A 26,058-nucleotide genomic window follows, 5' to 3' on the forward strand; every position below is an offset into this window, starting at 1 on the left:
TTTTGAAAGTATTCTTTTTTGGTATTTTGAACTTTTTTTCGATTAAGTATGTTTTGAAAATGCTTATTTTAACAATTGCCTCCTCAATTAGTTAGTCTACTTTTTTGTAAATTGATTGATAAATGTGGTCAGGAAAATTGGGAATGAAGTATAATGTACTACATTAGAATTTTAGAATAAAGAAATATTATCAAGAAAATTTTCATCTTTCTCTTTTAAACTCATTTTCACTTACAATTTGTAAAGATTTTGTGAAGACTATCATATTTTTCCAGCATCATTTTTTTTTAAGCATCAAAGGAGATAAGTGTAATTTTTTAAACACCGGGGAGGTGACCTGCAATTGTAGAAACCTCAGTCAAAGAAAATAAACGGTCTGAGCGCAGACGGCTACAGAGGCCCAGAACAGAAGGGAAGGGGCCTCGCAATTTGCAACACTTTCCATTTCCAACCAGTTCGAGCCTTCGAGGCCATACAGAATTGAGTGGGATTCCTTCTTGGCAAATGGCTCGGTCTGCCCAACTTATTGCCTTCATTCTTTTTCTCTCTTTCTGGATTGTATGCCTATCCTGAGGGGATCAAGTTGAGAGGGAGATGGGGCCTCTACGAGTCCTTTCCTTTCCAGCTTTCCTTTTGCTTCGATCCAAACGGTGCCTTAAGATTTCAGCTCTGTGAAGAATGAGGCTGTCAGAGAGACTGGGGATTTCTTCAAGGGTGGTTGCCCCTCTCTGATTTTTAGCCTATGATTTCTTTTTTTCATCATCGACCATCTGAAACCAACAGCCCTTCAGATGCAGTTTTCTGCTTATGATTAATCACAGAAACCCCCCTTAAAGTTTTGGTACCCAGACCTTTCATAAATAGCAGCATTACTACTACTAGTAGTCTAGTATTGATTCTGCTCATCTTCTCGAGAAGCCTGCTTGTCTGAAGGCTGTGATGATTCTTTAACTTTCAGAGCAAATGTGTCAGTGGCTGGAGGCAAATCCGACCCGTATCTTGGCTGGGCGACCCGGATGGCATATATGATGTGGAGGTGGAGAAGATGATCCATCGCATTGCAACCGGTGTTGCAGCCATGGCGGTGTCACTCTCTCTTTGCCTGACCTCATTAGATACATCTGAGCCTGAACCTTGATCATTTTTCCCCCTTGATGGCGTCATTTTTTTCTGAAAACAAAAGCAAGTGCTTTGGTTACTTTCAAGAAATTGGGCTCTTTTTTTTTTTTTTGGGTTGGGTACACTGAGGAATGAAGTTAAATTAATGCAAAATTGCAGTTTACTCTGCATGAATTCGTTAGTTCTGGTTAGGTAATTCTAAAAGTAAGATGGTTTACGCTTTAGCATTCGGTACCATTGAAGTTACTATTTATCCTTTTTTTTCCTGTTTTTTAGCATCATTATTGTCATGCAGCTCCACAAGCATATTTGAACAAGGAAGATTTATTACCAAATGCTTGTACTCGTTAATGTCGATGTTGCTTCTGTCTCTGGATTTGGCGTTGAATGATGTATCAGGTCAAAGTGGATTCTTGTCTCTTTTTTTTCTTTTTCTTTTTTTTGTCAGACATGGGGTGTCCGGAATCATCGGGCCGACTAATCCCTTGCAGCTGTGAGAGCTCCGCCCCAAGGTTCACAGCGCGTTAGCTCTCCCGAGGGTTGATCCAATGATCTGCCCCGGAACCATTGGGCCCAACTAATTTCTTGCGACTGTGAGAGTCCTGTCCCAAGGTTCACAGCGCGTTAGCTCTTCCAAGGATCGATCCAATGACCTGCCCCAAAAGAGGACTACGGAAACCAGTCGATCGGCGGGGGCAAAGTGGATTCTTGTCAAGCAGTAATATTTTGGCTCCACTTTATTAAGCTGTTTGAAAATATGGTATAACCTCAACCATTTTCACCCATGCTCAGTTCTGGGAAATATATAGAATTATATAAAGTGTTGCTGGACTGTGAAAAGAGACAAAGGAGGAGGGTAAAAATGAAAAATAAGTTGACAAGAAAATGTGTCGTTTCCCTTGTCTGGGATTCAGTTGAATTAATTAATTACATCCAAACTCACAGCTTTGGCTTATGCTGCACTATCATTTAATGAGTGTGTTTGGACAGCCAATTATTTGGCCAAATATATTTGCTGACATCACCATTACAATTTTCAATACACCTTTTTATCTTTCCAATTACCTTTTTATCTCACATACATCACATCACAAAAAGTGCTACAGTAAAAATATTTCAAATAACTTACAATCCAAACACACTCATTAAGAATCAAATAGAACATAGTAAATCTGCATGAAATTTGTTCACTATTCAAATACTTGTACATTTTGCTTGCTAGCGTAACTCTGTGCTAGGCTGCTAATTGTCTTCTTACTAGTGTGATTGAACTTTCAGACGGGATAATTACACAACAAACTGGGTCGGGCTTCTTGGAAGCCCATTTGCCCTCGTGGTAAACCGCACCCCAATTCCAAGACCGCCTAAGAAACCGAAAAAAAAAAAAAACACGTCTCAAACCCAATTCAAAGGGTTGATGCCTGGGCCACAGAGTGCAGGACAGCAATGGCATGGGGCCTCGCAATTTCTGGCACTTTCCATTTCGGACCAGTTCACAGCTGAACCGAAGCACTTTCCATTCTTTCCCAACTTTTTGTTTTGATGACTTCTGCGAGTCCTTTCCTTCCTTCGCTATTGTCTTCAATCCAAACGGTGCCTTAAGATCTGAGCTCTGTGAAGAATGAGGCTATCAGAGAGGTTGGGATTTCTTCAAGGGTGGTTGCCCCTCTCTGTTTCTTCTTAGCCTATGATTTCTGTTTTGCCATCAGTAAACTAAAATCCAACAGCCCTTCATCTTTTCAGCAACAACATTCAGTTCTGGTCTTTGAACCCGGGTTCGATACCTCTCACTTAGACAGAAGAAAAAAAAAGGGGTACATTGAGCGGTTGAATCCGGATTGTTCACAAATCCTTGAAAGCCCAAATCATGCAATGTAAGGCACGCAGTCCTTGAAGCTTCATCTTACTCACTCAAAATTCACTCATAAGCTGAAAAAATTAGTGCAATAAAATACCCAACTCTGTCTAATAAGCTTCGCACCATGGCTCCAAGCCTTTGACAGGTAAAGCATCTCAAATTTCCCTGAGCTTCTGCTCTCAGAAAAATGGGATCGGCAAAACGGCCTAGCACTACTGCTACTACTATTATTGAGTTTGCTCACTTTCTCGATAAGCCCGCTTATCTGAAGGCTGTGATGATGATTTTAACTTTTTGAGGGGATCCATCCATCTTTCTGGGGTTGGGTCTCTCTCTGTTTTCTATGTCAATGTTTTCCTCACGTCACAATGTCACATTGCAACCGGTTTTGCAGCCATGACGGTGTCATTTTCTCTTTCTGATGCCTTTAATTTTTGCCGTAAATTGGTCTGAAATGGAACTTGTGAGGCCCCGTTTCCCTTTCTGTCACCATTGTTCTGTATTCTCTTGGCTGCAATGATGATTTTTCTTAGTTGTGATTTGAGCATGGAGGAAATCGTGGACCCGTATCTTGGTGGTGCAGCCCTGATGGCATGTGAGATGAGAAGAATTTAAAGATGGGTTCTTTCTTCTCTTTCATGCAACTGGGCTTGTGCAGCTACGGCGGCGTCTTTCCTTTCTTTTTTCCCTGATCAAAATTAAACATCTGAGCCTTCTAAGGTTTATGCTCTGCCAGTGTTTGTGGGCATTCAAAAACCTTGAAATTTTAGCTCTCTGAAGAATGAGGCACCAGAAAGATGGGATTTTTTAAAGGGTGGTTGTCCTCTCTGTTTAGCCTGTGATTTGTTTCGTATGAAAACCAACAGCCCTTTTACAGCCTCGTTTGGTTGGGAGTATGGAATGGGAACTGGAAAGGGAATGCATTTATATAGGGAAAGTGTCTCTATCACAACTTCCCATGCGTTCTTTTTTTGTTTCATATGTTATGACAATGACAATGATGATGATGATGCATTGAAGGTAGTGTTTATTTAAAGAAAATGAAAGGCTGTGATGATATTTCTTGTGAGAGCAAGTGATATAGGCATTGACGGTGGAATCTGACCCGTATCTTGGCTGGGCAACCTAGATGGCATTTTGGTCGAAAACTCCCTTTCTAACATGCAACTGGTGATTTGCAGCCATGGCGGTGTCATGGCACCAATGCCAGGTTAAGTATGGATCTGAGCCTTGTTTGTGATGTCTACCTGTTTAAGCCATATTTACTGCTATACATCTTTTGGCTTTTCTCGTTTTACTGCTAGCTGTAGTTGGATAGTTATTCCAGGACGTCTGAAGTTTGATTCACAAGTCTGATGATTGATGACTCTGATTGTCAAAAAATACTTCACTTTTTCAGCACCGTAACTTGTAATTATCTTCCAATATTCAATGGACAAACATGATAACTTTTTGAAAGCACGCTTGTTTTGTATGTGGAGTGCGTTTAGTTAATTAATTACGTCTCATGTGCTAACATTCAATTTTTTGAAGTAATCTTACGTGAAGGAGTTTGCATTCCTATGGTTGATTGTAGCTGCTGCTGTGATGTTACGCGATTAGCTTTTACTTGGTTGCTACATACATACGAAGTAAGAATTTTGACCCAAACTTGATTTGAACCTCTCCAATGTTGCCTTGATGTCAAAGTAAAGATCTGAGCCATTTGCTTCAATGTTTTTTTGTATTTAGGACGAAAATGTTAATCACATATAAGATTTTCTTAGATGTGGTGATAGCTATTGCTTCTAGAGCTGCTTATTTGCTGCGAAGTCTGAAAGTATCAGCCTTCCTCTCAAATTTTCTGCTCAAAAAATGAATGAGGCAACAGAGAGGGATTGGGATTTTTGTAAGGGTGGTTGCCCACTCTCTATTTTAGCCAATGATTTCCTCACCCAAATAAACCAACAGCCCTTGTTGTAGCAGGATCAAGCTAATCCTTTCTCTGTATCATTTCAATTTTTTACAGTATCCTTCCACTTCAAAATAAGCTGTGGTGAAATGTTTCCGAAGCCAGTGTGGTCAGGCATTGAGGTGCTGACCAGTGGCCCCTATATATTTTTGGCAACCTGGATGGCAGAATTGGGGTGGGGGGATGAGGTTCATTCTCTTCCCTCTCTCAAATGCAACCGTTATTGTAGGATTATGCATTTACTGATTGTTGAAGCAAGAAAAACTTACCCCAATTCTCCCTCTACTCCTTATTTTTCTCCTCTCCTAAACAACACCAAACTAGGCCTTTCTTAATATATGCCAGCAATAAAAACAAGCCTCAAGATGGATATCAATGGTCTTCAGGATAAAGAAGAATGAGGCAGCAGAGGATGGGAATTTGTTAAGGAGGTGGCCCATCTGGATGCCAACAATTTCATTATTCACCATCAGTTAAAGATGGACGGAACTAACAGCCCTGTTAGAAAATAAGGGGATGCCTTATAAAGCAACAGTGCGTCTTCTCCTGTTCAAATAATTGGCTATGATGATGATGTTTTCTTTATCTGTGACATCAAGGTAAAGCTGACCGATGTCTTGGCAGGGCAACCTGAATCATGTGTGAGATGAGAAGGATTCGAAAATGGGTTCTTTCTCACTTGCATGTAATTAGGTTTTTGCAGCCATTGCGGTGTCCTCCTTCCTCTGATCAAAAGAATAGATCTGAGCCAACTTTCTTTACTGTTGCTTATTTTTGGCTTGCTAGTACTGCCTGCTATTATGGATTCGTTGAAATTTCAGCTCTATGAAGAATGAGGCATCAAAGAGATGGGATTTTTTTTTGAAGGTTGGTTTTCCCTATCTGTTTACACCTGTGATTTCTTTCTTGTCAAATCCCATAGGCCTTTAGAATCCTTATTTGGTTCCTTAACGAGTAATGGGAATTGGAAAGTGTCTGTATAAGATTTTTTTTTTTTTTGGTATATTTGTTGTTTTCTCTGGTGAGGATATTAATATGTTGACGATGATTTTTGGCATTTTGTTTTTGAAAAAATAAAAGGCTGTGATGATATTTTGTGAGAACAAGTAATTCAGGATTTATGGATGTATGGAACCCGTTTCTTGGCAGCGCAACCTGGATGGCTTTTTGGGTCGTGATGAATTGCTTTTTATACGCCCTTTATGACATGCAACTTGTGATTTGCTGCCATGCTTGTCTCACAGCGTCAATGCCTGGTCAAATACATTGTCCGTGTAGTGTCTTGTCTTGATATGCATGCGTATTCTGCTCTACTTGTATATTGCTGGCTGTGTTTGGATACTTAATTTCATTAGAGGTTTTGAGTTCAATTCTCTGGTTTGATGACTGATGAGTTTGATTGGTAAAAAGAGAACAATTTTTACCAATGTAAATTGGAATCATCTTTTTATATTTACCAGAAAAACATCTATATGGAACATTAGTGCTGTTTTATTTTACTAATCAGTAGCTGTGAAAAACTTTTGGGAGTGATTTCAATTAATGCCATTGTGTTTGATCTAACATGTCAACACAAAGTTTTTTAAGATTTTCTTCTCTCAATGATTTTGCTAGTTCTTGGTTGGCAGTGGGAGCTGCCATGTTTTGATACTATTTTGTATTATTTTGGTGGTACGTGATAAGTTCTCTATCTACCCCAGACGGTATTTCCTTTTATCTAATGCCTGAAATCAAAGTTTTAGGCGGGATCTTTACGTCTTGTTCAGAGCCTAAAAGCTCAGAAAATGGTGATGTCTTCTCTGTATGAGGATATAATATGCATGCACATATGGTAATTCTGTAAAAGGAGCTTGTGAAAGTAGTAATTCCCTTTCCATCTATAGCATCAGCAGCTACCACTCTATGTTAAGTTTCAGGTTGCTCTCTCTCATACCTATCTAACCCCAACCTCCCAGCCCCCCAAACCCCCCTCCCTTGCACTTCTGTATTAGCTGTTATGTAATTTTATCTGCTAAAGAGGATTAAAGGCTGCCTGTTGGAGGTTCGAATCTTCTCTTTTTTGCAACTTCCGTGTTGGTACACTGCTCAAGATTCTCGAACCTAGGATGACCGCCTTTACCGTGCACTTCTATCCTCATAACTCTGCTCCACTGGGGGTCAAAGAAGTAGGACTTGTGCAGGAATTGGCTGGCTACTGAACGAGTGGGAAAGATCAGATTTTTTTTTCCCCCTTAATTGGTCGTGCACGAGCATTTTCCATAAACACTTTGCAAACTTTTCGCTCAAGGTTTATAACCGTGTCTCACCATGTTTTGTCTTGGTAATTTTAATAATGTGTTTTTTTTTTTTGTCAATTGTCATCCTTACTCCTGCTCTAATTCTAATTAGGGAGGAGGTCCATCGGACCAGACGAGTGGCATTTTGAAGCAGAGCCACAAGAGTGGCATTTTGAACCCTTGCCTCCCATCTCACCAAAGCCTTAAGGGCTTGCTGGTGGTTGTGTTTTTCTTCACTTGATACTAGGAAAAATAAAGGAGAGAGAGATGATTTTGATAGTTTTCTTTGGGGGCAAAACTCTCTGTTAGGTTGTGGGTCGAGAGAAGGGGACGGTATGAAATGGTTGAACATTTAAACTCTGAAAAATGGAAATTATGCCTCAATTCTCTGCAGCATGGTTCTACGGATTTAGGTTTAAAGGACAATAAGCTTTTAGACTGAGTTGATAGCTTACTAAAAAAAAGTCAGTGATCCTAACAATATATTTAGTTTCCAGTGTTCAGCTGCTACAAATCCAATCGCTGGTTCTTTTTCTTTATGTCAAGGATGGAACTTGAGCGCCCTTTATCACCACAATTTCATATATTTTTCAATAAGATATATATATTAAAAAAGAGGGAATTATCGAGTGGTATATGCTGAAAATTCCAGCTTTCATATTCCTCTTCACTCTAGAAAAACCATTGCTTCAAATTTAAACTGTTGTTAACACCTAGATGAAAACACAATTCCGTTAATTTTGCAAGCACTATAACGTAGTAGCAAAAACTGCACTTGGAGTACATCGTGTTTTTAAAAAAAAAAAAAAAAAAAAAAAAAAACGATAGATGGATAGGGAGTGTAAACTACGGAAAATGATAGTTTAAGGGGCGCTTTGCAACCTGAAGAAAGTTGAGGGTGTATCTTACAATTAAACCTGAAAAAATAATTTCTGGGTTAAAGCTCTCAAATGCTTCTTCATTAGTGCGTCCTTCTTGAAAATTATCGGCTCAAATGAGGCAAACAGGGAGAGAGTGGGATTTCTGTAAAGGGTGGTTGCCCCCTCTCTGTTTTAAGCCCATGATTTCAAACGCAAGCAAACCAACAGCCCTTTGATTTAGCAGACTGCAGAAATAATTCTTGTACTTCCATTGAGGTTTCTGACAATTTCACTTTGCACCCCCCTCATGCTGAACGCTTACTACCTCCTCCTGCTGTGGATCATGCTAAATGGCTGTCCTGTATTTACCATGAAAAGAGGCTGTGATGATTTTATTTATTCGCAGAGCCCAGTTGGGTCAGGCAATTGAGCAAAATTGACCCGTATCTTGGCGGGGCAACCCCGGATGGCAGAATTGTTGGTACCAACCCTGACATGCAACCGGTGCTGCAGCCATGGCGGTGTCAAAGTCTTTTGCCTGACCTTGAAATTGGTAATATCTGAGCCTCCTCTGGATTTGTTTGCTGCCTTTTAGACCTTGTTAAACGCTTTGAGTTTGGATATTGTATAGGGTTCGTGTCTTTCTTGGATTCCCTGTTTTTTTTTTTTTTTTTAAAAAAAAAAGAGTATGTAAATGTGGGACGTTGCCCCTCTCTGAATGCCAATGATTTTACCCTTCACCACCTGTTAAAGATGGAAGAAAAAACCACTGCCTTTACGGACTTTGAGGAATGGATCCTGTTCCGCGAAGAGAAACCATTGGGGATGTGATGGTACGGGTTCTTTGATTGTAGATTCTTAGCTTAGCTGAGTCGCCTCCCCAGTCCAAGTTTAGAAACGCAGGTCTTTGCTGCAATGGCGGTAATTAATGGTTTTGAGCTGTTTTTATCTAAGTTCTTGATTAGATGAGGGTAAATCTCTCATCTTTAGCTTTGCCATCGTTGAAATTTCAGCTCTCAGAAGAATGAGCCTGCAGAGATATGGAATTTCTTAAGGGTGCTTGCTCCTCTCTGTTTGGCCTATGATTTCGTTGTTCTAGAACAGCCCTTAAACAGCCTTGTTTTGTTCAGACTACAGTTGTTAGAATCCCAGTCCGGATCTCAGGATCCTACTTTTGGATTGAGAAAATTTGAAATAAAATAATTTGTTTTACAAATTCTGATCACCTTTTTATCTTCCCAATCATCTTTTTGTCTCACATACATTACATCATAAAAAGTGCTGCAGTAATTATTTCAATAAATCATCCAAATAAACTCCTATCCAAACAAACTCGACTAGTCTACAAGACCTATCCAGGTTGTAGATAGGTTCACTATTCTTTTCTATAATAAGCTGTGCACATGCATGTCTTGGATAAATGCTTTTACATTTCATGATGTAATGATGGATTACCATCCTAACCATCAAAGTAGTTGATCCATCTTTTTAATTAGCCAATGCCAAAAGGTAAACTGATGCATTAGGTAGTCGATAAACTTATGACAAAGCTACATTGTGAGTTGAAAATTATAAGCTCAGGTCAAAGGACTTTGACCTTTTTGAATTGATCATATAATTCTTCATTAACCATTAGCCTAAATTGAATTAATAACTTAATTACGTTTTCATAGGATTGAGATCCTTAGGTCCAATTCTATGAACTCAAGAACGATTCTTTCTAGAATCTGATTTTAAAACCCTTGGACCCTACCGGGCACTTGAAGTTGGAAAGCTTTAAAGCAGGGAGTATCTCTGTATGAAAACCTTTCTTCTGTTGTTTTAGTGTCCTTTATGATGATGATAGTGGTGGTGGTGGTGATGATGATGATCAGGTTGATATCGTTGCAATTGGTTCAAAGAAAAGGGAAGGCTGTGATGATGTTTCTTGAGAGCTAGTGGATCAGGCATTGATGTTTATAAGCTGTCCCATATCTTGGCGAGGCAACTAGATGGCACATTTGGGTCGTGATGAATGCTTTCACACCCCCTTTTTGGCTGCAACTGGTAATATGCAGCCATGGCAGTGTCACAACACCAATGCCAGGTCCATTTAGATCTGAGCCTTATTCTCTGGTCAGTTTCAAAAGTTTGCCTTTGATGGTTCAATGATATATATATATATATATATATATATATGGTGAGGATGATGATTGTGATTATGGTGATTTAAACGCAAACGGTTTGATAAAAAATGAAACACTGGTATGATATATTGTGAGATGAACTGAATCGCTTGTGGATGGTACAATCCAGCTTGGAACTTGGCAGGGCAACCTAGACAGCAAATTCGGGTTGTTATGAAATGCTTTTTATGTTCCCTTTTTAGTTGCAACTGGATGTTTTCAGCCATGGTGATTTCGCGACCTCGCTACTATAACCAATCAATTGCGTCCCCTCTTCTTCAATGGTGGAAGAGTTGCAACAACAGGGAAAGAGATTGCTATGCCTTGAGGTGTGGTTGAAAGTAGTTTTACGAGGTGGCTGAATTTCGTTCTGTTGGTTTCCCTAAACTCTTTGGCGGCAACTTCTTTGTGCAATTATCCTGCACCAGTGGTATTCTCACGCTAGGAAGCTTATATATGAGGTGCAACAACACTGAAAGAGATCACCATCCAAGTTCTGGTGAGGTATGATTTGAAGCAGTTGTACGAGGTGTTCGAGTTTTATTCTGTTGGTCTTCTGAACTCTTTTGCAACTTCTGTGGGCAATTACCCTAAACGGGCAGTATTTGCTCATCAAGATTTTTGTCAGTGGAAGGTTCAAGTTGTGCTATACAATAAAATCTTTTGGAAATCAGCAAAGAGCTTTGTGAATGCTTTGCTTTGCTTTTGTCAGGCCAGAAGGCATTATTATAAACAGATAGCTCTTGCATGTCTTGAGCCACTTCTTTAAGGATGTTTTTGTCAGGTCGGAGCTTTGTCAGAATTGTATACGGAATGAAAACTTTTAGTGGCCTTTTATGATTTTCATAAATCTAAGGCAGATTAGTCTCTTTATGGATTTCGGAAGCAAATCAAAATATATTCTGTATATAATGTCTTTCAATTTTCTACTGCACTGAAAAATATCTATCCGAACGTTTTGTTTTACGCCATGTAGCAACACCGCACGTCAAAGATCGAGGATGTTTCTATGTTCAAAGATCAATCTATCCAAACGTTTTCTACTGCAGCAATATGGCTGCACGTCAAACCTTAGATGGTAAAGGAAAGTATTGAAACTCGATTTTGAACAATTATAATTAGCCAGTGTGACTGGTGAGCTGCAAGCCCAAGATCATTCTGCTCTGCAAAATTCGCGAACTTCTGCCCTTTTCTCTTTGGCTGATCATGGAGATGCAACCCGTTAAAAGAGAAGGGTTTTTCGGGGTTAATTATTACCTTCCGTTCTGGAAGAAATGGACGATTCTTGTACCCTATTTGCAATGCTTATCGTACTCTCCACATCATGTGATTGAATGAATATGAGGATAAAAAGCCCGATTGGAATAAACTATCAGGTCCAATTGCGTTGAATCAACATCCGCTCAATTTTGCATGATACAATTAAGACAACGAAACATTTGGCTTCACTTTCACGAGCTAATCAACAGCTTTTTCAAGAATGGAATTAGAACTTTGGCCTTTTGCTAACGTTACTGACACTAAATAATGTAAAACTGTCAAGTATAAATGTTGCAGAAGATTTTTTTTTTTTTTTTTAAATGTCACAAGGAGGGTGAAATGCTAGACTACAGAAAAGGTGTTTTTGGCAAAGAGTCTCCTGACTTGCTTTGATTTGTGTATGCTTGTTTTGATCGAAGCCAAATCCTCAACCACTCTCAGCCTAAGTGTCCTTAATCCCCGGAGTTAAAGCAAGTCATCATTATTGTTCTACAGTTAGATTAATTATTGTAGGACTAAAATGGAGGACGGTCACTACTAGTAAACTGAAGCCTCTTTAAAAAAAAGACAGAAACAGAAGATGTGTAGTACCAAGAACAGTCAAACTCCTTTTTTAACTTTCACCCGTGTGACCAAGGTGTAAAAACTGATCGAAGTGGGGTTAAAAAGTAGAAGGAAATTGCATAAAAGGAAGGCTAGAATCACAAGCAGCAGTGGCAATTATCTTTTTAGCTCGGAGAAAAGACAATGAGGCTCTACAGGGAGATGGGATTTTCTTAAGGGTGGTTGCCCCTCCCTGCTAAGCCTGTGATTTTCTTTTCATCATCCAAAATGATAACCAACAGCCCTTGGATTTTGCTGGTTTCTGAAGCTTAGCAAATATTATACTACCATTGTTTCCATGGAGGATAATACTTTTGACTGCTGGCTGTTCTTTCGTCAAATGATTATCTGCTTCATTCTTGACGTTGTTTCTGTTTGGTTCTTGTTGATTGCAATTATGACTCCTTGTTTTTTTTTCCCAACCACAGAAGAAGTAGAAGAAAGATATTAGTAACAAAAAAAGGGTTGAATTAGAGGCTGTGATGATGATTTCTCTGAGCAAAAGAACTCGGGGCGGTGGGACGAAGTGGGCCGTATCTTGGCTGGGCAACCAGGATGGCAAAACTGGGAAACTCAGAGATGGGATTTCCTTGATAATGCAACCGGTTTTGCAGCCATGGCGGTTCACTCTCTCATTGCCTAATTACCACAGATCTGAGCCTCATTCCTACATCTAATATATGTGAAAATTGTGTGGGTTTGATTCTTGACAGGCAAGAGAACCACACCTCTGATGAATTATGAATATATTTTTGGACTGGGATTTTCCTTCTGTACATCCCCGACTGAGATTTTCTGAGGCATGTATCTGTCAATCTGTCAATGTTCTGAGGCATGTATCTTTCCATTGTGTTCATAAGAAAAAGATACCAAAAAAAAAAAATTATACTTTCTGGTTTTTCACTCTTTTTTTTTTATTTCCCTGTTTCATTTGTTGCTTTTCCACCAACCCAGTAGATTTTAATCCATTTTTAGTGCCCCCAGGTTAATTGAATTAGTATTAGAAGTTAGAACTACAAGACTTTGCATTTTGCGTAAAAAAGACACTTTCACATTCTCCAATAAAAAATATCTTCCCAATGACGCAGTCTGAATCAAGGAGTTCTGGTTTGACTTCAGTTTTTAGGAAATCGGTTAAAGAAATTATATTGTGTACTAGTAATTTCTTTTCTTTTTATTATTTCAATTGTTTTTGCTTTCTTGGGAAACTAATTAGAAAGGGAATATCTACCTAACTTTTTTGCTGACATTTTCTTACAAAAGTAAGAATTTACGTAAATAAACCGATTCTTCACTGTAACTTCAAAAGCCGGCCAATTTTTGAAGTCTATGTTAGGGATTTATCTACCCAAACCCCAACCCCCCAATACCGATGTGGGATAGAAAATCTCACAGAATGCCCCGCTACTAAGAGATAAAGACCCCCCAAACCCCTGAGAATGAGTTTTCTTTCTGACAATATCTACCTAACTGGCTACAGGCAAAAGTTCATTGGCAGAAATAATTTGTCTATTAATGTAAAAAAAAAAACAGAATAGAGTAATTTAAGTGCCGATGGCAACTGGGAAAATTCCAATTACAACAACCATAGAAAATAGCAAAGTAACTACTGTTTATTCCATATAATTGGGATGGGTACGGGTCAGATATTCGTCCCATCTACGATTTGACTGATGCGAACCGAACCATATCTTGCGGGTCAACATTTTCTGATCCTTATGTTCCCTGCATATCAACGATTTATACTAATTTAATTTTATATTTTACACATTCATGTTAAATTTAATAAAGATTTTTTCTCAAAAAAAAGTCTCTCATCAAAAAACAAGCATGCGAAGAGAATATAAGATAAAAGGAAATAATTAAAAGAATTCAAAATCAATAAAAGTTTGAAATAAGTAGCATAGTTTTTAAAATATATGTTTCACATTAATTAAGCTATTTTCTATAAAATATAAGATTTTGACATCTACAAATGAATCTTATAAATAAACTATAGTCTCTCCTATTTATAATGTAATTTGTTCATGAAATTACTTATTAAGCTCTAAATTATTATTTTATAGTAGATGTATAAAAATAAAAATATATATATGCGGGGCGGGTTGGGTATTCGCAGGTTTTTAGTTATGTGACTCTATTCCTTCCCGCATCTTAACGGATTTTTTTTTTTACCCGATCAAATAACATAAATCGGGTGTTCTAATTTTCGGATCAGATCGAATCAGATATGACGGGGTTTCCGGGTTAGCGAATAATTTTGTCCATCTCCACTTGTAAATAGGTGGTGCCAAACCCCAAACAAAAAAATAATCAGAAGACCATATCGGACTCGGTGTGTCAAATACTACTGTAAACTAAACAAGAAAGAGAGAGATATATATCTCGTGGACGTTGCCTTATGTGACAATATAATTAAGCTAAAGTAAATTGATGCAAATACTCAATTTAACGTGGCTGTACTATATGACGGACCAAACAATTAAAAATAAAACTATTGTTAGGAAAGTCACTGTTTAGAAAAACATTTTTGGAACATTTCATATAATTTAGCTAACAGGTGCCTAATAGACACTCAATATTCATTAAGAGAGGATGAGGTGTTAATTTTTTTAAAAGGTGTAGTTAATTAAAAAATGTACCCCAATTCAGGGGTGTCATAAATATGAGTGTGCATAAATATGAGTATTTTAACAAGTGCCCATTATATATTTGTTAGAAAAATCCTATTTCATAAAACACATTTTATTATTTCTAAAATCGCAATCCAGGAAGAGACTTTTATGTTATTATTATACATATAAAACGAGATGCAACATGTCTAATACATTCTTATGATGTGTATTGTATGCATATAATCTTTGAAATTAGAATTTGATATAGAGTTTAGCCAATGGATATTCACTGTACACCAATTAAGAGAGATCTCACGTGTTAATTTTTTTTTATAAGAATAAAGTTAATTCAGAAAAGAATGGGTAAATGTAAATAAATCACCAGTCTTTGGGGCTGGTGGCCACCACCTAGTTTGATGGGATGGAATTCTTGCCTCCTATCAAAATGCTACGTTTAAGTGATTTGCTTCAAAAAAATTCAGGCGAGTGTGTTGTGCACTCATTTAGTCCGGTAGTTGGACCTTCTTAAGTCCGTTCCCTCCCTTAATGTAAAATAGATTAGCTTATACAATAGTTGTCGTTAAAAAAAAAAAAGAAAAAGGGGTAAATGTAAATAAATTGTTAAGTCTTCACCCGATGTTCACCTGATAAATAAATATGTCAGTCTTCACAATTACCAAGATTGAAAAGGACATAACTCAATGAATAGCAGTTGACTAATCCACCAACAATGGTCAGGAAAAGGGCTTGGAACCCCAAGAGCCAAGATCAATTAGCTAACTTGCTTTAGCTGATCAGCTCAGAGAACCATAATAAAGAAAATGAGGCTGTACAGAGAGATGGGATTTTCTTAAAGGGTGGTTGCCCCTCTCTGTTTAGCCGATGATTTTCTTAGTGATCTTCAATCTCCACAACGAACCCAAAAGAAAGAAAAAAAAAAATTTCCAACAGCCCTTTCGTCTTTCTGAAACCCTGAGGATGATGTATCTTCCATGGATTGCAGAGGAGTACAGTCTTCTGGGTTTCAACCAGAACGTATGTTTTCTGTTCCTGTACGTATCTTAATTTGGTCCTCCTGCATTCAGTGTATACTAAACTTCCAGGTTAAACAACAACCATTTTGGATCTCGAATTTTGAGGCTGTGACGATGATTTGATTTCTCTGAGCAAATAAACGTTAGGCATCTGAGGTAAAAGTGGGCCGTATCTTGGTTGGGCAACCCGGATGGCAGCGGTCGGAAATCTCATTGCGGGTTTTTCCTGATCTGCATCTGCAACCGGTTTTTTTGCAGCCATGGCGGTTCACGTCTCTTACTGCTTGACTTGTGGATTTCTGATCTGAGCCTCACATATATATATATATATTAATATATACATACATACATATATCTGTATATATATATTTATATATATGGTCTTAGCTCATGTCCCTTCAAACCTTCCTACGAGTATTATTATGATTTTTGCACCTCAGAATATTTTCCCTTTTTTTTCTTTAAGCTCATCAATTCATAGTGAACGGATAGGAATTATTTTTCAAAAAAATTATTTACTCGTTGATCAATTTCTCTTTGATCTTTCTGTTTCTTGTATCTAATCGATAGGCCCGAACCACGTTTCTGGTTCGATAAGATCGAACCATCATCGAACTAGATAGACAGACGTATTACGTAGAAAAAGTCACCTATAATGACATGTTAGTTAGTTAATAAGAGGCAAGAATTAAATTCTTGATCTCTCATCTCACGAAAATTTAAAGTTAAGTCTTCGATGATAACCAACAGTTCAAAGCACGTTGGTAATTCAGTCAACATCAATTGAGACCGTAATTAGTTAAAATATTTGTGACTCGCGGAGGAGGTTGTATTTTACCAATGATAGATTAATTGTAACAGAGAGGTTTAATAGATTTCATTTCGAAACCAATAAAATTCCGGGTCTTCTCCGTTTTCTGCTATATTATTTAATTAACAAATGCCTATCCGACGTTCACTAATGCTGTCATATCAACATGCTAACGCGTTGAATCTCAATTTTGAAAAATGAACACGAAAAACTTCGAAGTGAAAATTTGGTGAAGCATAGGCTAGAACTTAGAAGGTGACATTCTCTTTTAATAAGCCCGTGCTATATACTATCAAGTATCTAAAAATAAATAGGGTGATATTAATTAGTGTGTTTGGATAGTGGGTTATTTCTCCAAATATATTTGCTTATATCACCATTATAATTTTCAATACAGCTTTATCTCACATACATCACAACACAAAAAATGCTAAAATAAAAATATCTCAAATAACCCACTATCCAAACACACTCATTAAATCCACGCCTCGACAGTTTAAATTCACATGTGATATAACTTTTAAAACTAATAGTATCACAAGTTATTAATATCCGTGATACAAGTTATTAATGCATTAAATACGTAGATTAGCCCATTCCAAATAGATATTGCTTGCCGTCATTTATCTCATTCTACATCCCATGATTTTTTATCAATAATAAAAGTGAATGTACAAAAGCAAACTATACTTCTTGGATGCCATAAACCCAACCCTTTCATGGCTAATTTCTTCATATATTGTTCAAAAAAAAAAAAGAAATCGGGAAATTGTGATTCTAACAAGTGGGATTTCTTCGTATATGTCTTTTGTATCCAATCATTTTTTTTTATTTTTTAAACACGGTAGGGTATTTAGTTTTTTTTTTTAATTTTAAAAATCCCTACCAACTAGTTGTCATTGCAAACGTCAGAGCACATTTTTCTGTGATTAGTTTGCAAAAATATCATGTTGCATCTTCTTGTTGATACTAGTCTGGTTCCTCTGCTTATGTATGAGCTGTTTAAATATGTTTGTATGCATTTCTTTGTTCTTTTCTTTACTGCTCATTCTAAGATTTTTTTAAAAAAAATTCCAACTACATTAAGAAATTTATTTGGTTTTAATTTTTTTTTTTAAAATTCAAAGCGTAAAACAAACTACATCATATATGCAGCACGGTGATGTAAACCAAACTGAAAAAAAAAAATACTCCCTCCGTCCCGTTTTGTTAGTCTTGGTTTTTTTTTTCACACAGATTAAGAAAGTGTAATTAATTTGGTTGGAAACATAAATTTAGATTAATAATTTCCTAAAATACCCTTATGCTAAACACGAAAAGTGCCAATTAATATCAGTTACAGCTAATGGGTTAGTATTGGAAAAGGTCAATGTATTCAATGTAGTGGATTAGTATTTAATAACAATGTATTAATAACAAGATATTTAATAAGGGTATTTTAGACAATTTGAAAGATTACTATATTTCTTAATGGGAAAGTGAACTATAATTTGGGACACATGAAAAAGGAAAACAAAACTATCAAAGTGGGACGGAGAGAGTAAATCAAAGTGTAGATGCGCATCATATCATATGTGCTGCTACAATAATACCTTTGTTTTTTTTTTTTTTTAAGATTATTTTGAGAAATTTTCCTTGAAGAGAGGCAGAAAAAAATGGTAGGAAAAGAAAAAAAAGAAGTTATAGGAAATGGTGGCCTATAAAATGGTCTCGGAAAGCAAAAAGCAGAGGCAATTCTAGCTTGTGCTCAGAGTGAAGAAGAGAATGAGGGTTTGCAGAGAGATGGGACTTTCTCAAGGGCGGTTGCCCCTCTCTGCTGAGCCGATGATTTCATTCTCACAAATTAAAAAGAATATATATATATATATATAACAAAAAAAAAAGCAACAGCCCTTCTGTATTCTGAAGCATAATCATCTTCCATCGCAACGACTGCAACTGAACTTCTTTAGCCTAAAGTGTTGCTTCTGATCTGTGTATCTTTCAATATTGAAGAGGGGAAAGTGGTTTCAGCTGGGAAGGAATTTGAGGCTGTGATGATAATTCCTCTGGGCTAACGAATTTGGGGCACTGAGATGAATGTGACCGTATCTTGGTTGGGCAAATCCGGATGGCAGAATTCATATGGGTTTTTCCCTAACATGCAACCGGTTTTTGCAGCCATGGCGATTTCACCTTCTCTTTGCCTAGCTTGTACTGTTAAAGATCTGAGCCTCAAATTTTTTTTATTTTTTGTACTAATTTATTCTTATTAAATTGTTTACCCTTTTGTTTTTTGTCAAAAAAAAATTTTTTTTTTTTCGTTACCATCTTTTCGCTGTGTTTTCGGATAACTGATACTGTAATTTTAAATGAGTTCTCGGTTTGATTACCGGAGTGTGCAAAACCTGATTTGTAAAACCCTCACCCAATTATTTCCCAATTTTTGTGCTATAACTACAAAATGATACTCCCTCCGTTCCGCTTTGATAGTCCTATTTCTTTTTTCACACAGTTTAAGAAAAAATAATTAACTTTGTTGGAAAAGTAAATTTAGATTGCTATTTTCCTAAAATACCCTCACATTAACTATGGTACAACTTTATGGAAACTTGAATTGATAGTAAAAAAAGAATCAACTCTCATTAAATAGGGTAAGTTTATAGTAACAACTACTTACATTGAATAAGGGTATTTTAAAAAAAAATAAAATACAACTACATTCTTCAATTGGAAAGTGGACTACAATTTGGGACAGATAAAAAAGGAATACAGGACTATCAAAGTGAGACGGAGGGAGTATCTAGTTCGCCTTTTGATCAATGACTAGAATAAAGTTAAAAAAAAAAAAGAAATCGAAGCATCCTCGGTTGGGCCATTAGGGTGGTATATCACCTGTCATTTTTTGGCATATGATCAAGTATGCACTTAAAATCTGACCAATCTGACATTGTGGCTATGATAAAAGAAGTGTGACACTTGCATTTAATTTGAAGAATCTCTAATTGGTAAGCCTGCCTCGTTAGCACATCTGTAGCTGGCATATAATATAATATACTTTCTGGTGCTGCACTAAAACATCCACCAAATCCAGGCACCTTAGGTCGAAGAAAAGGGCCAAAACATGAACAAAAAAATCAAGAAAGAGATCAATGAATGGCATCAATTGAGGTTGAATGGAACAAAGGTAAATAATTATTCAAGATGACTTGGTAGGGACTGAGTCAAGAAAGACAAAGACCTGTCATTGTACGTGCAACCACACATACAAATTTGTCAAAATTTTCAACTGGGCTTGAAGTCACGAGACAAAAAGATGTGTAAAATAGTGAAATAGTTTACTCGCCAACACCTTTCATCCAAGAAATTATACACTGAGCCAATAATAATATTTGCGTAATTTTATTTATGTCTTCCTTTTCCTCGTTTAGGGGGACAGAGGTTGAACTTTCATGGTTTTTGTTTTGTGATAAATGATGTTGCTTTAAGGAACTTTTGCTGTTTGCTAATTACTGGGATTTTCTGTTCGATACCTTCTCAATCCCTCGCCCTTTTCCTGGTCCGACCAATGTATTAAAAGAATCAAGAAACCATCAATGACCTGCATAACATTTTTATCTGTTACTAATAGATCAAGATGGCATAGCTAACAACACAGGCAACATTCATGCTCTTGCACCCCGAAGGAACTACAAGAAGTAGCATTGGTTCGAGAAATCATGTTTGGGAAATTTAAGAGCCAATGCTGTCTACGTGATCAGCCAATTGGATTAACTAATTAAAATTACAATTGCAACTTGTTTTTTTTTTCCTTGTTCTTTTGCTATAGATACTGTGGAAATAAATTCTGTAAAATCAAATTTTTTGATTTATGTAACAAATGTCAGCTTAGACTTATTTTTCTCCAAAATTCAACTTGACAAGTATTTTTATTTTACAACTTGACATAGCATGCTCGTGTTACGAACTTAATCATATATAAGTTATATATATATAGCCTAATGTTCAGAGACATGAGAATCCAAAAGCTACTACTACTGCAAAGAAGGCTCGAATGGTTCTACTACACTACAAAGAAAGAAAACTACTGCTGCATAATCAGACCTCTTATGGCTTTTGTGTCTTTCACTTTTTTGTTTTTGGGAACAATTAGTGCCTTTTGACTATGATTGATCTTAGCAAACTTTGATCAGTTTTTGACTTGTATTTTGTGAAAAACATGGACTAATGGGAAGTAATTATGTGACCTGTTTTGATGGTTCAATTTTTGTTGCAGTAATGGAATTGATTCGAAAAGTTTTTTTTACTCTCATCTATGTCAATATCTATTGCTTCTTTTTTAATGTTCATGCTCAGATTTCCAATTAATTCATGATTAAGTTGGACAACACATGCAAGATTGCAAACTCTTAAGTAATTTGCAAATTGTTAAACAGAGCATTTCATTCCAATGCTGCTGCAAGAGTACATTCAAAACCATACAACTAACGTTTATCTAAGACTCTTACATTATCTTCGTACATTACCTAATAGCCATTACATCAAAGGCCCCTAATTCACAACCCAGACAAACATATACAACCAGTGCCAAATTGCTCTTTCCAAAGCCATTGATAGATTACGATAACAATGGCCAAAAATAGCATCAAATTCAGTCTGCACTCTTTGCGCTTTCTTTCCTACACATCAGTCTTCAAATCTTTCACCTTCTTTGTTAACTTACGCGTGTGCCTCACCAGTTTATCGCACCTCTTACAGCTGCTTGTTTCATACCATTTGAAGTACCCACATCCGCCTCCACCATTATTATGATGTTCATGGTGAAACACTTATTGTCTCCTAGGAGCTCAGATTCTCCAAAAAAAAATAAATAAATAAATTATTCTGAAGCAAAGACTTACTTCATAATAGGCATATCCATAGAACTTTTTTTCTGGGTTCTTAGTCGTCTATAAAGTCTTCACTGTGGCTGCTATACCACAACCACATATTGGTGGTTCTCCCATGAAAACTTCAAAAAAATTTAGGGATTCAATGAATAGTTGAAGAAGAGAGCACTTAGTCCTCTACATTTTGGTCAAAACCTGAGTCACTTGTCCTTTTTAATCTTAAAAAGTTAGTCACGTGATATTCCTATAACTGGATCTATCAAGAATTCGAATGAAAAAGTTAGCAGGAACTAAAATTGATTTTTTTTATGGATTAAAAATGCTCATTTTCATTTTCAGAGACTACATTTTCATATCGCTAATATGTGAGGAACGATTAGTGTAATTTTTCCAAAAGAAAATAAAGAAGTCAGTAGAGTCAAGAGTGAAGGCAAATTCTCAAATCGTCCATGAACGGGGGACAATCAAGCAGGAGTATTTCTAGTGCCACTCAAATGAGTTCTTGTGAATTGTGACTTGGCGGTTACCTGTTTAATCAGACACATTATTAAGCGACATTAGCTTGGCCAAAAGAATGCAAAACAAAAAAGTCAAACATAACATATTTTAATTCAGTGTATCAAGTATTGTGACTACAATTTGCAGCAGATTACTAAAGAGATCTAGAAGAGCAATTTTGGAGGAGCTATTCTAGCTCCATATACTGAAAGTATATTCAAAGGAAAGGTTTATCGTTTATAGTGCTCCCTGTCATAAAAATTAAGAGAAAGCTATTCAACCTGCATAAGTGCAAAATGGTATCCCGGAAAAATAGAAGGTAGGAAAGTATAATTACAATGATACCCTTCTACCATTCCCACCATGAGATGGTAGCAGTGCAGGTGTTGTAAAGGTAAAAAAAGTACTGAAGAAGGGGCGAAAAAACAAGGGCAGGGCAGTATAAATAAAAGGGGCCAAAGACCCAACCGCCAGGGTTTCGTGAAAGCTCGGAAGGACGAACGAATGAGGCAGCAGAGGAGTAGGGGATTTCTTCAAGGGTGGTTGCCCCCCTCTGCTTTGCCTATGATTTCGCCATTGATTACTGAAAAACCAACAGCCCTTTAAAACAGAACAACAGAGACAGAGAAACAGAGAGATGTATGTATATATCTATACATGTCAATATCTGTGTTTGTATGTGTGTGTGTGTGTTCTTGACAGGGTTCATACCCTTCATGCGCTTTTTCTTTTTCTTTTTCTTTTTTTTTTTTCTGTTGACGCCGGACTGTGATACGGCGGTGACGGTGATGGTGGAGGTTGTCTATAATGAAAAGGGGCTGTGATGATAATTCCGGGCATCCTTTCTGAGCAAATCAAATCGGGGCAGCGAGATTAACCGACCCGTATCTTGGCTGGGCAAACCCGGTACGGTATTTGGGACATCGTTATTGTCTCCTATGCAACTGGTGACTTGCAGCCATGGCGTGGTCGATGTCTCTGTCTGGTTAAAACTAACAAATCTGAGCCCTCAATTATTTTTTTTTCGATTATTTCTAAAACTTATATTATTTTTTTGGGTATTACGATTCTATCTGATCGGAAAAATCCTCTGGATTTTGAATGGAGCTAATGACATTTAATTTATTTGCTTCCTTCGCCTTCATTTTTTCCCTCCTTTTTGGCCAAAAAAAAAGGAACGAAAGTGAGATTCTAATTGTTAATATGAATAGTAACATCTATTGTTGTATAGTAGTACCACAGCACAAGCAAAGAGTTCACTCTAAAAGCTACCGCGGATCTGCAAATAGAAAACCAAAATGATGGTTAATTCATCCGAGTAATTATTGTAAAGAGGATTAATTATGCAAATCTAGAACCAACATTTTCAAATTCAAAAGTTTCTGTCATGAAAATGTTGGACGTGAATGTGAGCGACTAATTACCGATGATGCTTCATCATTTGATGGAAAAAATTTATTAGGCCCGACTAAGCACTAAACAAACACTAACCCTTTTCTTCTTTTCTCTTTCCCGGCTTCACATCCACATTTATTATGGTCCCAGCTAACAATTCTCTGTTGTCCCCTCAGTGGAAGTCCATCTTGAAGAATGCATCAACGTCTGTTGTAAATATTGACATATGTAAAAGCACTTGGTATACCCGGCTTCAAAAATCACTTTTGTTGCTTCAATAATTTGTTCCGTCATTTGGGAGTATCCTAATCCTTAACAAGCAGCACTAACAAGCTAGCATGCTTTTAACTAAGCTAAGTTACTTCTTCAAAGTTCGTTATCATGACTGTCGCAGGATTTATTTGTACATTTTCGTCGCTGATGAGTAAATCTTCAACGCCTAACAGTCAGAAATTACAAGAATTAAGATCTTATTGCTCATGTAATGTGAATATACGCTTGGAAATAACATTCTCATAATGAGATACAATCCGACTTGCAAGTCCCTAAGGATAAATGTTGCATCCCTATGTTATAGTTGTGACTTGTAACCATAGTTACAAAACTCGGCCTGGTCTGACGGCCAAATCAGTCAACTCGATGAATCGCTCGTAGGGCAGAGTTAGGTCACTAATTAGATCGATCAAGCAACAAATTTATTGACCAGTCAACGATTCAGTGGTTCAATTGATGAATTGAAAAAAAGCTACAAGTTAAATCGTCAACTTAAAAATTTTATCATTTTAATAATTTAAAATATATTTTTATATTATATTATATAACTATTATGTAAGTCGCAATTGAACAGTCCAAGCCGCAATTGAACTAGTGACTCGATCATCTATCCGAATCAAACTTCAAGCCGGATTTAATAACTACACTTATAACCATTGGATTTTGGTCCAATGCCTGAGAGAACGTCCTCGAACTCCCGTGCACCGGGCGGGAATTCAAATTTGGCTTGGTGCATTAAGTGGAAGTTTAGTGTCCTTTCGTCAAAATAGTCAGTAGTGCATTTGTCTGATATAAAAAATTAGGTAGTGTAACAGTGCATTTGTCCAATTTGAAGGTTTAGCTCTAGCCTCGTACAACTCCAAGCTCCAACTAGGCTCTCCCATCCCCTCACAGCATAGTAATAAAGTAGCTTGTTGACGATTATTTTAAACAAAAAAGGAGGAAGAAGTTGAAGTTGTGACTTGCGATTACTTCCTTCCGTCTCATTTTGATAATTCTATTTTTTTTTCACACAGTTTAAAAAAAAATAGTTAACTTTGTTAAAAAAATAAATTTAAATTGTTATTTTCCTAAAATAGTCTCACATTAAATATGATACAATTTTATAAGAACTTGAATTGATGATAAAAAAAAATCAACTCTCGTTAAATAGGATAGGTTTATAGTAATAACTACTTACATTGAATAAGGGTATTTGAAAAAAATTAAAATACAACTACATTATTTAATTAAAAAAATGGATTATAATTTGGGACATTATTTAATTAAAAAAATGGATTATAATTTGGGACAGATGAAAAAGAAATACAGAATTATCAAAGTGGGATTATCAAAGTGAGACGGAGGGACTATTAATTTACTAAAAAGGAAAAAGGGAAAAAATAAAAGTAGTCAAAACTAATCAACAGAATAGTCAAAAAGTTGCTGCACCATGGTGCTAGCACGCAGTAACAATGTAAGATAGCACAAGAGGACTACCCAATCACTAAAAACCAGTCCAATACTCGAATTAACTTTGAGCTCGGAGCAGAGAAGAAATTGAGGCTGGACAGAGAGATGGGATTTCTCAAGGGTGGTTGCCCCTCTCTGCTGAGCCAATGATTTTCTTTTTCAGTGCCGCCGCGAAACCAACAGCCCTTGTAAACTCTGGAATTGGAGGATACATCAATGGCTTTACTAGCTACTTCCAGTATGATGATCTTCTAGCTTCAATGTCTGTCGTTTATCAGTTTCTGCATCTTTGACACCTTGATGACAATGATAATGACCTTTCCACCGTCGACGTACCCGATCATTTACATACTGTACCAAGAAAAGCAGAAGGGGAATGAATTTGAGGCTGTGATGATGACCTCTCTGAGCAATGAAATTTGGGGCATTGAGAAAAAAAGTGGCCGTATCTTGGCTGTGCAATCCAGATGGCAGAACTAGTTCATGCAACTGGTATTTGCAGCCATGGCGGTTCACTCTCGTTGCCTAACTGTTATAACAGATCTGAGCCTCATTTTTTTCTCCTAATTTCTTACCCACTCGAATCAACTCATCATGCAGCATTAAGAAAATATTGCTTTTTGTGGGTGCATTTGTGAAAATTCTTATAGTTCTGATAAGAAAATATTGAACTTTATAATAAATCATTTACTCAAAAAAAAAAAATTTTTTTGGCTAACAGCCCAGATCATTACTATCGTTATTATTTTGGTATCCCATGTTTACTTCAGTACTCAAAGCCTTATTCTAAAGCAGCGATTTGGTTATTTTCTTGTTTCACATAATTTGTTGAAAGAAATGTTACTCGCTTTTGTACCATGCCTTTGTGAATGAATTTGTATGCATCAATTTTACTGGATAATTTGGTTTTCACCGTTTTACTTAGTCTTGTTTTGTGCTCTGCCTATTCTTTTGTGGCTTGGATTCCATGATGTAAAGGTCCTTCGATTTTGTCAAAATAACTACTGGCCCAACCCGGGT

General features: G+C 36.9%; 1 long non-coding RNA gene across 2 annotated transcripts; it reads left to right on the forward strand.

The window, feature by feature from the left end:
* The first annotated feature begins 2,376 nt into the window (after window positions 1-2,376).
* On the forward strand, window positions 2,377-11,141 carry LOC113693641 (uncharacterized). 2 transcript variants are annotated; one of them, XR_003449114.2, is made up of 2 exons: window positions 2,377-7,215; window positions 7,317-11,141. It is a non-coding gene; the product is annotated as an uncharacterized lncRNA (long non-coding RNA). The 2 variants fall into 2 exon arrangements; XR_003449115.2 differs by having other exon boundaries at window positions 2,377-5,795.
* Window positions 11,142-26,058: the final 14,917 nt, after the last annotated feature.

Source organism: Coffea arabica, chromosome 6c, assembly GCF_036785885.1.
Source record: "Coffea arabica cultivar ET-39 chromosome 6c, Coffea Arabica ET-39 HiFi, whole genome shotgun sequence".
In the NCBI taxonomy this organism is placed as follows: domain Eukaryota; kingdom Viridiplantae; phylum Streptophyta; class Magnoliopsida; order Gentianales; family Rubiaceae; genus Coffea; species Coffea arabica.